Source organism: Hakea prostrata, chromosome 7, assembly GCF_041222555.1.
Source record: "Hakea prostrata isolate BN-2017 chromosome 7, UWA_Hpros_2, whole genome shotgun sequence".
NCBI classification, from domain to species: domain Eukaryota; kingdom Viridiplantae; phylum Streptophyta; class Magnoliopsida; order Proteales; family Proteaceae; genus Hakea; species Hakea prostrata.
Genome location: NC_142606.1, coordinates 62911896 through 62928113, shown reverse-complemented (window position 1 = coordinate 62928113; position 16218 = coordinate 62911896). Strand labels below are relative to the sequence as shown.

Below are 16218 nucleotides of genomic sequence, written 5' to 3'. Positions count from 1 at the left end.
TGAGCAAAAGGCATATCGTATTTACAACCCTGTCACTCGTAAGATATCACTAATAGAAATGTCATATTTCATGAGACGATATTTCCACACCAGCATGCTACCTTCTCTCAATCCATTCCTTCTCCCCACTCCTCTTCCCCACCTATCCTTCCTTGTCCTGCAATTGATGATTCCGTATCACCTCCTTATCCTACTCCACCCCCCTCTTTAATAGAATCACACTCTGAGGATCCTAGAGTCCCTCTTCTTCATAGTACTCGTCCTATTCGCCGCCCTCCTCACCTCCAAGACTTTCAATGCAATGTTGCTTCACTACCTTCTTGTCCTTATCCACTCAATAATTACCTCTCGTATTCGGCTTTTTCTCCTACTCATCGTGATTTCCTTTCTAGTATTTCTACTAATTCTAAACCTCGTTCCTTTGTTGAGGCTTCCCACAATCCCAAATGGTGTGCTGTCATGGCTGATGAGATTAAGGCTCTTAAGCTAAACCATACTTGGAGCTTGCAACCTCTTCCCCCTAGCAAGGTTACTATACAGTGTAAATGGGTAACAAAATTAAATATCGAGCTGATGGTTCTATTGAATGCTACAAGGCTCGCTTGGTTGCCAAAGGATTTACTCAAATTGAAGGTGTTGACTACCAAAAAACATTTTCCCCTGTTGGGGTAAATTAGTCACAGTGCGATGCCTCCTTGGTATTGCTTCAATTAAAGGTTGGCCTCTTTTCAAATGGATGTCAATAATGTTTTTCTTCAAGGTGATCTAGATGAGGAAGTTTACATGTCTTTGCCACCTGGTTTTTCTCGAAAGGGGGAGAATAATTTGGTTTGTCATCTTCATAAGTCCATATATGGTTTAAAACAAGCTTCTCACAATTGGTTCTCCAAGTTCACTTCTACTCTACAACTTGCTGGATTCAAACAATCATTGGCTGATTACTCCTTGTTTGTATCTTCTAGTGGGTCTAGCATCACTATTGTTTTGATGTATGTGGATGATATAATTATTACTGGAAACAATCAAATTGCCATCAATGCTTTGAAATTGTTTCTTCATAGTTGATTTCATATCAAAGACTTAGGCACTCTCAAATTCTTTCTTGGCATTGAGGTTGCTCGATCACCTAAAGATATCTTCCTTTCTCAAAGGAAATATACCTTGGAGATGCTTAATGACACAGGTCTACTTGGATCCAAACCCATTAATTGTCCTATGGAGCTAAACTTAAAATTGAATAGTGTAATGGTGAACTTCTTCCTTCTCCAACAGAATATAGAAGACTTGTTGGAAGATTGATTTATCTCACTGTCACTAGACCTGATATTGTTTATGTTGTGCAAGTTCTCAGTCAATTTATGGAGAAACCCAGAAAGCCTCACTTGGATGCTGCATTTTGAATTTTATGCTATTTAAAATCTTGTCCAAGGAAATGCATTTTGTTATCTTTTGCTAGCGACCTACACATCAATGCTTATTGTGACTCCGATTGGGCAAGTTGTGCCACTTCTCGTCGTTCTACTACTAGCTATTGTGTTTTCATCGGATCAAGTCCTATCTCTTGGAAGAGTAAAAAGTAATCAACTGTTTCCTGATCTTCTGCTAAAGCAGAATACAGATCAATGGTCACCACAACTTGTGAATTGACTTGGTTGCGTTATTTACAGGGCGGGACAGAGCGAGATTTCAAACAGAGATTTCAAACATAGATCAAACAGGAGTTAACTATAAAATTAAATGTTTGGTTGAGAAGAAACGCCCAAAAATATTTGACAACGGATTTTTGTGAATGGCAAATGTAAGCTTTTGAAACGGTTTCCCCCTTACCCATAAATCTCGATTCACGTTTAGTGAAAGGTGAATCTCGATTTCATGAATCTAAAGATTTTTACAACCAAACAGGTATAATTCTTAGATTCATGAATCTAGAGATTTGAAATCTCTGGATTCATGTAACCAAACAGGCCCTTAAGGATTTAGGAGTTTTGCATCCAAAACCTATGGATCTATTTTGTGACAATAAAACAACTATACACATCGCTGCAAATCCAGTCTTCCATGAGCAAACAAAGCATATTGAGATTGATTGTCATGTGATTCGTGAAAAACTTCAGGCTCGGCAAATTCAAACAGTTTATGTTCCTTCTAAGCATCAAGTGGCAGATATTTTTACTAAAGCTTTGAGTCAAGAACAATATCATTTTCTTCTTAGCAAGTTGGGCGTTCATGATGTTCATGCTCCAACTTGAGGGGGAGTGTTAAATTGTATTGGGTCGGATCATAACCCGTACCCAGGTAGAGAGGGTAAGGCGGTGGAAATAAGCCTATAAATTGTGTATCATTGTAAAACCGTAAAACTTAATGAAAACAACAGCCTCCTTTCTCCCGTGGATGTAGGCCTCTGGCCGAACCACGTAATCTCCTCGTTCCTTCTAGATCTCACATCTTCTTCATTTATTTTATATTGATTATACAATTAACATCTCTTGAAATAAAAACTCTACTAGATGGTATATGATAACAATGATACCCCTTGTATCAATCACCATAAGCAAAGAACACACAAGCCAATGATCGTGGATCAAATTTATCATCCATTAAACGACGCAAACATGGGTAGCAAGCAAATCCAAAGACACAAAGAACATGATACTGAGGGGTGTGGCCAAACAGTAAAAATAAGGGAGATTGCATCGCAAGAATATGAGAAGGCAACCTATTAATCAAGAAAACTACAGTGGAAAATGCCTCAACCCAGAATTTCTTAGGTACTCCAATAGAAAACATCATAGCAAGACCCAATTCAACAATATGCCTATGTTTTCTCTTAGCTATTCCATTTTGAGCTGGGGTGTCAGGACAAGATGTATGATGAATAATACCACAATTTTGTAAATGATGCTAAAAAGTAGTTAACTCAAACTCACCACCACCATCAGAGTGAAAAACTTAAATCTTAGAAGACAACTGACATTTCACCAAAACTTGAAATCGTAAGAAATAAGCAAAAAATTCAGATTTCTCCCTCATAGAAATGTTCAACTAAACTGAGAAAAATCATCCACAAACAAGGTACAATATCTAAATAGTTGGACACTTGCAACAGGAGCCCTACCCCACAAATCACAATGAATACACATAATAGAAGCAGTAGAGCATGTGAAATAACTAGTAAAAGGCAAATGCAAACTCTTCTTCATTTGATAACTAGAACACAAAGCTTTACTCTTACAAGTAACATTGATTACAGGGGCGGACCCATGAAGGGCGAGGGGGCCAGGCCCCCCAATTTTAAATTTTGTACAAATGCCCATAACCTTGATTTTCCACTTTTTTCTCTTCCCATATGTGAAATGTCCCTATTTGGCCCCCCCCAAATATTGAGAATCTTTTTTAAAGGTAAAATAATGGGTACAAATGTCATTCCTAATTTTAAAACTATAATTCCCTATTTATTCTCCCCACTCTCTCTCTCATCCTTCCTATTTATTCTCTCGTTTATAAACGTGGTTAAATGAAATTTTAAAAACATCTTATTAGGTATTCAAAAATCAAAATGTCATTTATAATAAGAAACTAATCTCAATCCCTATTTATTATCCTCTATCTCCTCTCTCCTCTTTTCTTCTTCAATCCATATTATCTCTTCTATCTCCTCTCTCCCTTTTCTTCTATTTATTCTCTCTCCTTTCTATAAGCGGAAAAAAATCTACTCCACAATTAAGTACTCTCTTTCTTAATTATTATCGTTTCTTCTCCTTTTTGTTATTCTTTTATTTAAATATATATGTTTCACGAAATTGTTAGATTGTATTGTGAATAAAATGTCTATGGTTAGTAAGTAACTAATTGCCATTGGTTTGCATCTCACCTAAAAGAAAATTTGGTACACACCAAAGAAAACGCACATAACATGGTTGAAGTATTTGTATATATTTTTCTATATTGTTGCTAATACCATATGGTCGGGAAAAATTTCATTATTAATAAAAAAATAAAAATAGGTGGGCCCACAAAATATATTGGGTCTATTATTAATATAATAAAATAATTTAGAAGTAGGACCCAAAGAGCTAAAGGGCCCACAATAGTGTGCCAAACAGGCCCCCGGTCTGCCCCCTTACATCGGGTCCGATTGTTAACCTCGGTTTTTCAAAATTTGAGTTATCGGAGGGGCCCCAAACGCTGGTGCCAAACATATTCAGTAGCAGAATTACATCTAGAAGACAAACAACATGTCTCATGCTGATTTCCTGCTTAAATTTGAAAATCTCTGTGATCAATTGGCATTGATAGGTAAATTGGTTGATGATCAGAGGAAGGTTTTTCTTCTTCTCACCAATCTTGGTAATTCTTATGAGTCCTTTGCTACTTCCATGTTGAAACCCCCTATTCCGACCTTTGCCAAATTGATTCCATTTCTTCATAGCCATGATCTACGTAGTGAAGGAAATTTTCTGGAGTATCATATTCCAACTGTTCCCTTTTATGCTTTTGGCTCTCCTCATGGTGGTCGCAACTTTAATTTTAAGCAATGTGGTGGTTGTTCTGCTAGTCACAGAGGTGGTCATTCTAGCTCCTTCACTTCTTAGGGACGTGAATACCTACCTAATGCTGGCTCATTTGGTTGAAATAAGGAGAATCATTCTCCTAATGTTTCTTCTGTTAATTCGGGTGTTGCTTTGTCTTCTGGATCCAAGGGTGTTGTTTGTTGTCAAGTTTGTCGAAAGCTTTGGACATGAGGCTTTAAATTGTTGGAATCATTTTGATAATGCATATCAAAGTGAACCAATCCCTCAGGCTCTTGCTACTAAGCGACTAGATTCTCCACAGGATCAAACCTAGTTCCCTAATTCTGGTGCATCTTCACATGTTTTTGATGGATCAAATAAATTTTCTTCCCCGAAATCGTATTTTGGTTCTATTGGTATTATGATCGGTAATGGTGAAGCCTTGCCAATTACGCATATTGGTGATTGTTTTGTTTCTGTTGGTTATTCTTCTCTTTCTTTGAAAGATGTTCTCATTGTTCCTTTTATTAAGAAGAACATTTTATCAGTTGGTCAGTAAACTTCTTATATGATTGTATTTTTGAGTTCACTAAGGATGGGTTTGTTGTTAAGGATGCTTAGTCAAAGTAGATATTGGCCTCGAGGACTAAGATTGGTGGCTTGTACATGTTTGCTGATGATGCTTTCTCTACTGTTCATGTTGCTCTGATACCATATGAAAAAGTGATTTTCCTAGATTTTATTATAGAGTATAGTAACATATATATACAATAGATAGAACGTGTAAAATACAGGTATCACTAATCCTTATCAGTGGAATCATCATCGGCAAAAGATATACCTTGCATTCGAAAGTAAGAAATCAATTATAGCAAAACCAAAACTTCTTAAGATCTCTAATTATGTAATCAAACTTATCTTGAAATCACTCTTCTTCATCCTCAGCTTTCTCCATAGGGGGAAGAGGTTGCTCTGGTTCCTAATATTGCCGCACGAACTTTTGAAGTTTATGGTAGCCAACGATGTGACGATCACGATCGTGAATTGTATCGAACTTGTCCTTACAGAAATTCTGGTAAGTACAGGGGAAAGGACCCCCAACTTTTTGCAGTGCCTTTCGCTCGCTCTTGGTAAGACGTTGCATGGAATCATGAAATGATCGGCACAACTATGGAATGAAGTTTCAGGCTTATGTTCAAATCAAAAAAACAATTAAAGAAAAGAAGAAACAACACCTCTGTAAATCCTTAAATAGGGAGGAGTCTAAAGGAGAAGATCTAGTATCAATGTGATCATAGAATCAACTTCATGTTTGTTCTTCGTGGGAGACTAAAGAAAAGATTTTATTGCATTCTATCTTTAATAGATCCTAAATAACGTATATTTCATCATCTTGTATTATTAATATCTTAGGATGTTTTTTTATCAATTTATATGATTCTGGCTAGATTAATCTTGCATGTGATATCAGAGAAAACAAAGAATTAATTAAAGACCCATAAAGATGTTGATTTATGAATTTAGGACTCCAAAATCGAACCTTTGAATTTTGTGAATTTCCCCCCCTGAATTTTCTTTGAAATTGTATTTTTTTTGCCCTAAAACTTTTTTTATACAACAAATCTAAAACAAACACATCCGCCTTTGATGATCCACCTTCAATGGTTTTCGCTTGTATAGATGGTTTATCGTCTTCAACCACATACACAGATATCTATCCATGAGTAAAGCCTCCATCTTTAGCTTCCAAGGTTGTTGTTTGTTGTCAAGTGTGTCACAAGCTCAAACATGAGGCTTTAAAATGTTGGAATCATTTTGATAATGAATATCAAAGTGAACCAATCTCTCAGGCTCTTGCTACTATGCGATTGGGTTCTCCACAGGATCATGCCTAGTTCCCTGATTCTGATGCATTTCACATGTCTTTGATGGTTCAACTAAATTTTCTTCACCGAAACCATATTTTGGTTTTACTGGTGTTATGATCGCTAATGGTGAAGCCTTGCCAATTATGCATGTTGGGGATTATTTTGTTTCTGTTGGTTCTTCTTCTCTTTCTTTGAATGATGTTCTCATTGTTCCTTCTATTAAAAAATATATTTTATCGATTGGTCAATTGACTTCTGATATAAATTGTGTTTTTGAGTTCACTAAGAACGGGTTTGTTGTTAAGGATGCTTAGTCAAAGAAGTTATTGGCCTCGGGGACTAAGACTAGTGGCTTGTACATATTTGCTGATGATGTTTTTTCTACTGTTCATGTTACTCTGATACCATGTGAAAAAATGATTTTCTTTTATTTTATTATAGAGTACAATAACATATATATGCAATAGATAGCACGTGTAAAATACACATATCACTAATTCTTATCATTGGAATCATCATCGGCAGAAAATATACCTTGTGTCCGAAGGTAAAAATTATTAACAACAAAACCAAATTTTTTAAATCTCTAAATATGTAATCAAACTTACCTTGAAATCACTCTTCTTTATCCTCAACTTCCTCCACAGGGGGTGTGAATTTTTTTGAACTTGTCCTTACAGAAATTCTGGTAAGTAGAGGGGAAGGGACCCCTACAGCTAGCATCACACCCAGTTGGACAGTTTAAGGGCAAAGAGAAAGTAGGGAAAGCAGAAAGTAGCATCACACCCAGTTGGACAATCTAAGGGCAAACACAAAGTAGCATCCCTAGCAATAGATTCCCAACCCTTAGATTCAGAAGTTATTGAGAAATACCTAAAACAGATACATAATCTCTTACCCAATGAGAAAATGATCGTCAAGGCCAATTAAAGGCTTCAACCCTTGAGGGCATTACAGGTTAAATTTTAAATCATAAAATTCAATGTTGTATATCTAACATTTTTTGTGCTCACTTACAACAAAAAAAAAATTTGGCAAAAATTGGGATAAAAACAAATGAAGAATGATGGTTCTATTCCCAGAAGGAAAAGAAAAACAAGAGAGAGAACAACAAAGGTCGATGGTTCCGGAAATCCACATATGATATTAAGGTAAAAGAAGCTACAATTGACTACAAGACATCGTACTTCAACAAGAAAAAGACGGGAAGCTATACTTTTTTTTCTTCTTTTGAACAAAGATAAAAGATTCATCAAAAATACTATAAATTCAATAACAATTGCAACCCTCACTTAGAAGGCTGCTACCTTCTTCCACCGGTAATACAGGTAACTCCAAGATCCCGTTTACAATGTTCCACGCATCAAGCCATACATACATCCATCCGACCCGCCAAATCAGCTATGTGAGGGCAAACATTCACTAGATATTGTTTCCTTACTAGCTTCGCCAGTTCTTTATAACATAGAAGAGCAGTGACGCTACCGGACAAAAGAACAACAAACCGAGAGAACTGAATGAATGCATTCACCCACTTACAAAATCTCATATCAGTAGACGTAGGACTTACAACCATATTTCAACCGATCGCAAACAATTTTGCTAAACAAACTAGCCATGAAACTATTGGGACCACTCCCATGTGCCTGACCACTCGTCTTCAAGCCAAGATATAGAGAAGTCCCTATGGCTTCTACAATTTCCGGAGACGCCTTCCCCGATTCGGGGAATAAAAAACCCAAGGACACCATAGTCTGATTAAGACCATCCATGACAAGTCTTTTCCCGACAATCGCTTGGAAACAAAAGTCATGTACCATCATTGTAAGGAAGGGGGTGTATTAGTCAACAGATTATTCAAATGGAGTCGAAATACAGCCAAGTGCTTCGCATGCAAAGTGTAACAACCCCCGTATTTCTAACCCGGGATCCGTATTGCAGGTCCGAGAATCCAAAGGTCTAGCCGGGTAAATTTGTGGAGTGTCCGGATAGAAGTTCATGATCCATACCCTGAACCCATGGATCTGGATTCTCTTGATGAAGAGCCTGCCTTGCTTGGTAGTTGGACTTCTGGAAGGCAAGTGATGTCTAAAGATGTCCGGAATGAAGGTAAGACCTCCCCCATGTGTTCATTAGGGTTAGGTTGTACTTGGACATAAACCCCCTGAGCAAAGCACCCCCAAGTGGCGGTTGATTAGACCAAGCAACCACGACCGTCTAGTCCTGGTTGCGGGGTTTTGCCCTATTTTGCCCCCAGACTTCTATAAATAGTAACTCTCACCTATTTTACGAATATTATATTCGGGATTACTGTTTTTAGATGTTAGACGGCTGTGGAGACGTGTTGAAAGCAGATCTGAAGTGTTGTTAGAGTCCCAGAAGGTTCTACTGTCCTTCATAGTTGATCTGGTTGAGGTAAGTGATTTCCTGTTCACTCATACTTCACCACTTGCTATGATAAAAATATATTAGTGTTCCCCTTTGGTTGTTCTTGATCCTTCTATTGCATTGTTTACCTTTTTGATGATCTTGGTGAGATCAACTCCAAAACGAAACACCTGCTTTCGTAAAAAGGGTTGATCTAATCAAGAGGGAGGATTCTGGATAACCAATTTGATATCATTGGTTAGGTTTAGTATCACCCGTGGTTATGGGAGTGATAGATTTGAAATTCGGACTATGATCATTCAAAATTCGGATTGAAATCGGATGATCAGAAGCCTGAGTATCTGATTGAAACTCTTTGTTTTTGGGGCGGTCACTAGTGGCGGTCGCTCAGCCTAAGCGACCGGCTGGTTTCCAGTGACCAAATGACTTTTGGTTTTGATCCGATTTGATTCATTCGACTTATACCTTATTGTAACCCTATATATAGGTGTTCTCTATTTCAAATAAAAGTCTTATAATAGTTTCTGGATTGCAAGTTAGAGGAATTTTGCATAATTACAAAAAAGGACATACAATCCTATCTTTATGAACTGACTTAAACATGCTAGTCCAGTGTCTGTTATTACTGTTCTTTCATTTCATATGCTGCTGTAACCATGTTTAGTATGTTGATCTTATCATATGCTTGTTATTTGCGCTGTCTTTACTTATACTTTGTTGATCATGAATGTGTTTTGCTAATGTTGGTTGGTTTGTGGTTTTGATGGAAGGGGTATTCCATTGGGATATCCTAGCTTAGGATATCAGAGGGCCGTGGTATGGGACACATGCTCACTGATGTCTCTAGCACTATTATAACTACTAAATGACATACCTAGGTAGAGTCTAGAGTTGCATGGCTAGGTACCTCACATGCTACTACCCTTTCGGTAAGGGGTTTGAAGCCAAATGACCCGTGATGACAGTGATGTGACGATAGTCCACTGTGGCTCATATAAATGGTAGGGTTGCATATGTTAGGGTTGGGCTCATGGACGTCCAAAGAACGGACCGGGTGTCGTGAGAAATCATGAGAGCATTCCGCCCCAACAATATGTGGATGACCATAGGGTTATGGAATGGAGTCCAATAGCGGTAACCAGTCCGTAAGGGTTTTCATTCCTAGGTTGCGAAGGATACTGAACCGAGTTGGTTGGTGCCATAGGGGATGTATCTGGACTTCATGTAGTATGTTACCATTATGACCTGCATTGGATTAGAAACCCCGACATGCGCCAGTACTCATGCCAATGGTCGTGGTGAGAGAGTGTTGACTTAACCCCAGCCATGGTTTGAGAGCCAGGTGTGGACTTTCCATTTTACTTAGGATCCCTACAGAGGTAACCAGTCCTTGCCGGATCAGAGTGACTAGACCTCCCTAGAGGAGGGCTGGTGTATATCTTAAAGCATGTCAACTATTAGAGACTTGCATGGTTAGATCTTAGTGATATTCATACTTTGCATTCATACATATCATATATGCATTTCTGATTATTTTGACATATGGATGGGAATCATTGTTTGTTCTTACTAAGTTCTCCAGAACTCATTCATTTATTTGTCTATGTTTTATTAGCTTGTACAGATGGAGGATATACGCCGGAAGATGGATTGGTTTCTTATGAAGGAACCTTCCCGTATGAAGAAGATGTGGCACCGACAATGGGAAATGAAGATAACCCATGTGGGAGCTCCTGCGAGTGCATGGAATGCGCTTATAGCACCCATTGATGGGCGGAGGAGACAGGTTGCCAGGCAGTTTGCTCACCGAATGGAGAAAAATTGGAGAACCCCTCATCTTGATAAACTTGAGTCTAAGTTTTTAGCTTTAGAAAAAGAAACTGAAAAGAAACTTATTTAAACCTTTTGAATTGCTTCTACTGAACTCGTTTTCATTTTGATTATTTATTCTTTCCTTGATTATTTTATTGGAATAATTGGACTCATGTAATTCTCTTATTTAATTATTGAACCTTTTCTTGCTCATGATTGTCTTTACTTGCATTATTATTATTGATAGACTAGAACCATGGATCTTGTAACGGATCACTCCCACGGGTTGTCGAGCGGGTAATCGAGACCGGCGGGTGGGGTGTGGCACAAAGCCTCAAGGCAACGGCCATCAATTGAAAGGACATATTTCTTCCGTAACATGAGAAACCCAAAGGAGCTCAGAGAATGGTCGTTAAAATCAAAACAAGATGCTTGAATCTGAACAGAAAAGCCGATAGGAGATTGTAGATGGAATCTGAATTTCACCTGGCTCTCCACACTTCACAACAATAACGTCATAAAATTGAAAAGAGTCCATGCATTTTTCTAAATATTTCAAATCACCAGAACTCAACGATAGGACGATATCAACCTCCGAAGGTTGAGGTAAACATAAGGCGATAGACATCGTCAGAGAATATGACGATAGAAAGAACTGACAAGAACTTACAGTATAAAAGACTGATGAAGAATCTAACACAAACAATAACTTAAACAAACTAACGAAATAATCAAAATGAGAGGATAGACACACAATAAATAAACTATCACATAGACATTGTCAGAGAATACGACGACAGAAAGAACTGACAAGAACTTACAGTATAAAAACTGATGAAGAATCTAACACTGACAATAACATAAACAGACTAACAAAATAATCAAAATGAGAGGATAGATACATAATAAATAAACTATCACAACATTACTTATAGAAAAGAAACACACAGTTACGAATGCTAACAGCCTCGAAAAAAATTATTTACAATCAAAACATAAAAGAAAACAATTACTCTAATCATAACTCTAATAAGAATCAACAGAAAAGAAAACAGAAAGGACAATTACAATAGGAAACATATATAAAAAAACATAGTTACTCTAATCAGAACCAACCGCTTTCTACAAAGAACCAATAGTAAGAGTACAGCTAGCCCCTTCTAATGAGAAGACATTGACAGACAAGAAATATAATACAAAATATACACTAGTCTAAAACAGATAACTAACGAAATAATCAAAACAAAACGAGAACTTATTATCATCTTGTATTATTATTATTTTATGGTGTTTTGATCAATCTATGTGATTCTGGCTAGATTTAGGCTCTTTTTGGTATCAATTCTCATTATTTGTTATGAGATTTTTTTTAAAATTGTTTGGCATCTATTATCATTTTTATTTTTATTTAAAATAATAGAACAACCCAAAATCCATAATGGACTAAAAGTCCATTGTGGATTATGGTTGACAATTCATTCTCCTCATTTATTTGGTGGTATACTTGAAATTTAAAAATTAAGATGGGGGTATAATAGTAAAAACACATTATTTTATAAAAGCTCCTCTCAAACCCTAACGCAAGCTCTTACTTCTTCTCAACTCTGAAGTTTGAACAGTGGCTGCTCAAACTCTCTCTCGCCCTATTTCAAGGCTTCTCGCCAATGCTACTTCTCTTTTTCTTCTTTTCCTCCCTTATTCTAACAACAACAACTAGAAAGGAAGAGACATTCTGCTACTGCATTTGCCTGAGGTGTGTGTGTTCATTTCTTCATTGTGTTGTTTCTAATTATGGTTGGGTTTTCATTTTGTTTGTGATTCATCTGTTTTTGTGTGTGTATGTGTGTGTGTGTGAGAGAGAGAGAGAGAGACATGGGTTTTGTAGAGCGAGACGAACGAGGTAACCTCGAGCCAAGAGGTGCCTTAGTATGTGAGAGATCAAGTATGAATTCCCACCTGTGAGATAGACCAGTTTCCTGTCACTCCCCTTCATATTGCAAGCAATAGCATTGAAGCTCCCCCATGGCTTCTGGTTTCCACAGACTGATGATGAAGCTGCGATCGATGTCTCTAGTTTAGTTACCAGCACCGCCTCCCTGCAACTCTCCATTCTCCCCATCTCTCTCTCTATGTGTCGTCAAATTGAGGGAATGAAATGGCAAAGGAACTATTAATAAGAGCACGCGGGGATTAGAGGAGGTTGCTGTTAGGTGCACCGTGCTAAGTATGATGCATTCTTTTCTGTGCCTAAGACTTCAAGAATGTTGCAGAGAATATGATATATACTTAAAAAACTTGAAATATGAAGTGATCAAAATTAAATATAACTAAGGAACATTTTGTGGATCTTTGACGAGGATAAGTACAAGCTATAACTAAGCTACAATTCCAGAGAGAAGGATTGTAGAGCACCGTTCAGATTGTAGATTTAAAAAACTCTAATCTCACCTGACTAATGACTCATGTAAATTGAATTTGTTGTTTGAAACTTCTGAGAAGTATCCTGGAAAGAGTGACAGAACTAAGAAAGGGAAAAATCATTGATTGAGGATCCATTTGATCCAGTTAAAGAAAAAGGACGTGTGACTCTTCAAGGGCTTGCTTTCAAGTTTTTTTGGTGACTCTAAAGATCAATCTTGCAGTTGAACTTCTATTCTTCTATCTTTGTTTCTTATTTTTCAGTTCAATTTTCTCAGTTTCTGGTCAGTCCTATAATCCTCTTTAGTAGCTACCATGACTTGTGTATTCACTTGGTTTTTTTTAATATAGTTTTTAGACAGCTCAATGTGTTTCACTTAGTGATTGGTTGATGATTGCCAGCTACTACTCTGTGATGGCTAAGTGAAGTCAAACATGCATAATCTTATTTGGAAGGTGCTACTCTATTAGGTTTTCCTGGTCTGATAAAGTGTTTTCTTATGTCATGTGATTTGTGGTTGTGTGGATAGGTTTTGTTACTATCTGAAGCAAGTTCCTTACTGTGTTAGGTGCATTTCATATTGACTCTTTTTCTTTCCAACAAAATATTAGTGAGAAAACAAGTGATATCAAACAAAATTTTTATTTCTCGTACTCTGTTTCCATGCTAAATTAAGTAATGGTCTGGGTAATCAATCACTATCTTTAGGAGTCTTTGACTTTAGTTTTGGTTTGACATGATCTCTGGCTTGCTATATCCTGAAGTTCCTAATTTCAAGTAACTTTAGTTGCTATATTTGAAACTATTTGAAGAATCCTATGAGGTTGTATTAAAATGAATTGGTGCAAGCACAATATGTTATATATTAGGCCTAGTTATAAACTCCTATTGGCAATCTGCAGCCTTTAACAAAAACTAAATAGAGGGGGTGTGGGCTTTTCTGAAATATTTAGTATTGTTCATCAATTTAGTGTTGACTGTTCCCACCATGACTCAATAGTCAACTAGGCAATTGGACATCAAGGAAGCAAGCATTCTTACATGGGTATTTGCACACTCCAGTATAAATGAATTAGCCTTTGGGGTTCATTGATAGTTCAGCCCAAGGATGTTTGTAAATTGCATCGGTCATTGTAAGGCTTCTCCAATCACCAAGCCTTGTTCTTTTGGCTTTATGAATGATATGTTGATTTGTGTTGATTAGTTGTGGTATTTTTGTCTTCATATTGTTACTTTTTATTATGTTTTGATGAAGGGTTAATTAAAGTTGCTATGACGAGTGATTCAAAGGGTTTAAGAGAAACATATTGTTGGACTGAAGAAACAACCTATGCACACACGACAATTCACAGGTCATACTTGGATATTTGAAATGTTGAGATCAAATACACATCCTAGAAGGTTTTGAAAATTATTTCGTATGTCTAGAGAGCATTTCATTAAGTTGGTAAATGCACTGAAAGAGAGGTTTGATGGCAGATACAATGAACACCAAAGTAGAGGAACAATTGGCAATGGGAATGTTTGTTATGGTTCATAATGTTATAAATGAAGTTATACAAGAAAGTTTTCAACATTCAAGTGAAACTGTGAGCCGTCATTTCCATAATGTATTGGATGCATTGCGGACATTTTATAGGAAAATGATAAAACCTCCATCATTTGATGAGACAACACCATATATAAAGTCCAATAGAAAGTATTATTCTTTCTTTGCAAATTGCATTGGAGCAATTGATGGAACACACATAAGTGCATCAATTCCAGTTTCGAAACAAATGTCATATAGAGCTGGTAGCAATGTCAAGTTACGCAAAATGTGTGTGTTGTTTGTTCTTTTGATATGTGCTTCACTTTTCTTTAGGCTGGTTGGGAAGGGACAGCACATGATAATCGAATACTATGGAAAGCTATCCACACTCCTCATTTGAACTTCCCACATCCACCACTAGATAACATTTCAAATTTTTTATGATGTATTTATATATATTGTTTAATTTGCTAACATTTTATCATTGATTTTCTTGTAGGAAAATACTATCTTATTGATTCTGGATATACAAATGCACCCAGTTATATGGCTCATTTGAAGAATGTACAATATCATCAACAAGACTTTAGGCGTCGTCAACCTCGAGGACAAGATGAGCTATTTAATTTTACACATTCTTCATTGAGAACCGCTATAGAGAGGTCATTTGGATTGTTGAAGAAACACTTTCCTATTTTAAAGACAATGCCACCATATAAGTCCAAAACTCAAGTTTTGATTGTTATTGCTTGTGCTACTTTACATAAGTTTATTAGAAAACAGGTGGCTTTAAACTAGCTTTTTGAAAAAGCTGAGAAGGGAGAGTTTGATGGTGAATTTGAAAACAGTGATAGCGATGATGATGAGGTCTTGGACATTGCCGATATGATAGGCCGCACAGAACAATTACGATGGGAAGCATATCGAAAGGAAATTGCAAAACGAATCTTGGAAGTTTATTAGGATAGATGATAAATGTATGGATACTTATTTTCCTTATAAGAATTTGATGTAGTTTTAATTTTAGTAGTTGATATAATTTTAATTTTAGTAGATATTACATTGATATTGTAGTTCGTATTATTGTTTTCTTGCAAAACTTATGGTTTATATGAATATTGTTAAGCTAATATTTTGTTTGATACATTTTTTGGTAATTAGTTAATTGTTAATATTTAAATTTATATGATTTTTTTTTTATATTAATTTTAATTATTATTTTCTAACAATTTTTCATTTTGACATATCAAACTTATTTTTCATTCCATAATTTATTCTCGACAAATGTCACCAAACCATTTTTCATTATTTACCAATAATGAATTTTTGTACTTATTTCTTTTAAATAGACGTAATAGATAATGAGAATTGATACAAAAAAGAGTCTAAATCTTGCATGTGGTATCAGAGCAATCGAGAAATAAATATTTTAACAATGTCATTTATATAATTGTCATTTTTTATTATTATTATTTTATGGTGTTTTTGATCAGTTTATATGATTCTGGCAAGATTTAATCTTGCATGTGGTATCAGAGCAAACATAGAATTAATTAAAAACTCATAAAATTATAAGATATATTTCATTGTTTTATATTATTAATATTTTATGATGTTTTTGATCAATTTATGTGATTCTAGCTAGATTTAATCTTGCATGTGGTATCAGAGCAAACATTCACTGGATAT

The 16218-nt window shown here is 36.2% G+C and overlaps 1 pseudogene; it reads left to right on the top strand.

Moving 5' to 3' along the window:
* The first annotated feature begins 13676 nt into the window (after positions 1-13676).
* LOC149011638 (uncharacterized) lies at positions 13677-15492 on the top strand (annotated as a pseudogene).
* Positions 15493-16218: the final 726 nt, after the last annotated feature.